This window comes from Salvia splendens, chromosome 19, assembly GCF_004379255.2.
Source record: "Salvia splendens isolate huo1 chromosome 19, SspV2, whole genome shotgun sequence".
NCBI lineage: Eukaryota > Viridiplantae > Streptophyta > Magnoliopsida > Lamiales > Lamiaceae > Salvia > Salvia splendens.
In genome coordinates, this window is record NC_056050.1 from 20,433,656 (window position 1) to 20,436,105 (window position 2,450).

The following is a 2,450-nucleotide window of genomic DNA, read 5'->3' on the forward strand; positions in this document are numbered from 1 at the left end:
GCCAACAGGACGCGCTTCCAAAAGCTCAGCTCGGTCTGATCGATGCCCACTATGGGGTCCGATGTGACGGCATCCCACGCCGTCGCCACAGCAATGGACTCCCCTTTGGTGTAGTGGGTGGCCCTTTACCGCCGCCCCCCGTTGGTACCGTCGCTGCCTCTACTTCCACCCGCCCCACCGAGCCCGCCGACTCTCGTTGGAACGAGCGTATCCGGTACGCTCGGACTGAGCAGACCCATCATCGTCTCCAGTGCGTCCTGATCCGCTTCGGTGAAAGGAGATTTGGTGGATTGGAAAGGGGTCTGCGGCCGAGGAAGGCTAAGCGCGTCCAGGTTGGGTTTGTAATCTCCAAACGCCGATTGACCCAAATTCCTCTGAAAAGAGGCCTGACCTCGAAATTTGGTCTGTTGCCACGGCGGGAAGGTCGGCGACCACGTGTGGCCTGGAGGAGGCGTGGGACTCGACCTCCACGGCTGAGATGGAGGAGGAGTTGGACTCGAACCCCACGGCTGGGAAGGATAGCCGCCATATCCGCCATATCTGCCATATCCCGATTCGTCAATTCTGGGTGATTCGTTGTCTCTACCATGCATTTTTAGAGAGTAAAAAAGTAGAGAGTGAATTAATGGAGAGTGTGAAATGGGTGTGAAATGGGTAGTGGAGGAGTGGTATTTATAATAAAATTTTCGAAAATAATTAAAAAAAAATGGTCGGACGTTGCCGACCCTCCTATAGGCGCGGCGAGGCACGCCCGGCGCGTCCTCGCCCCTTCTCGCCGAATGGCCGTCCGCCCCAAAAAATGCATCCGCCTCGAGGCTGACGCTTCCTACACTATAGCGCTGCGCGGCGACGGCGGATTGGGGGCGGGCGGCGTGCCGCCCCTATAGTGGATACCCTTAACATCCGATATTATTCCGCCTTATCAATAAAAAAGTTCTTTCCAAGATTTACCCCTCTATTGTTCTCTTTTGCATTCCATATTTGTCACCACTGCAGCTTTTTCCCATGAATCTAGATTCTGCGTATGTAGATTTTTGGTATTTTGCCCATGAAAATGGTGGATTTACGAAATTTTTTGAATTTGGCTGACAAAAAACGTGGTGCCAAGTCTGGACATGACAGATCTGAATACCCAAAATGTCGTCGGTGTCATAGTTGGTTGAATCGTGATTTTCTTTCCGATTGGATGTTCGCATATTCGCGAATGAGAAAATCGACAAAAATTACTTTAATTGAAAAGTAAACAATTTATTATGCAAGGGAGATTCTTGAAGATGAAGCTGCAGTTGGTGAAAATAAAAAACTCATCGGCTTCCTGTAAAAGAGCAAAATATGGTTGTTAAGATTTGAAGAAGATGAAGAGCTAAATTTCTCTTTTTTTAATTACATGGGTTAAAATTTTCAAAATTTTTAGGGGCTATAGTGCGATGAAGTTTGGGTCGTAAATGATGAAGTTTTTTTTTTGTGGCTTATTAGAAGATATCAGTGTTGTTAGGGTCGCGGGTCGCACCGGGGCAATTGAGTGAAATTTCAAGTCGTGGGTCGACGAGTCGACTGAGTCGAGAGCCCCACGAATCGGACACGCTAATAGTGCACAAATTGCATAACATGATGAACTTTTATTTTTATTGACCCACCATTGCATTCTTTTTAATATAAATAAGTTATAGAAATGTTTGTGCTCTTATTATAATATAGATAATGTATTTATAAGAAATGGAGAGCCGAGTAAGAGCATCCGCAATGACGGACTTCCGCGCGGAATTCCCACGGACGTCCCGGAATTCCGTCTCGGACGTCCGCCATTAGGCGTGCCCGCCACGGATACGGAATTGGGCTGAAGACGTCGCAGGTCCGCGGCGTTAAGCGGAATTCCGCGGGGACGTCCGCCATTGCGTCGACTCCCGCGGAATTTCACACGGACGTCCCGTATTGTGCATTAAATGTTTTTTTATTTTCTATAAATACATCTCGTTGAACTTCATTTCATTCGCACCACTTGTTTTAGTAATTATGTAATTTTTTTGAATGAAGTATGTTTTTTTAAATAAAGTGGTTGCATTTTCTCCGTATTCGCGTCGAAATTTTAATCCCGTAAATTGTTTACTTACAGAAATTGTTTAATTTGTGAATTTGTGATTTTTTTTAATGTGAGAATTATGTCGGGAATTCTGCAGGGAAAGTCCACCACTGTGCAGTGGGAATTCCGTATGACGTGGCAGAGCAGTGGAAAGTCCTTATGACGTGACATGAGTTGTTTTTGGAAAGTCCGCGGGGAATTCTGCCGGGACATCTGCACCACTGTGGATGCCCTAAGAAAAAGAGAGAGACGGAGTATGTGTTAAATATTATTAATGAGAGAGAACGAGAGACTGCCACTAGCAGGCCTGCGCAACTATTTAATAAATCATTTATGTAATCTAAAAGAGTAAAAGTCGCATTCCATTTAT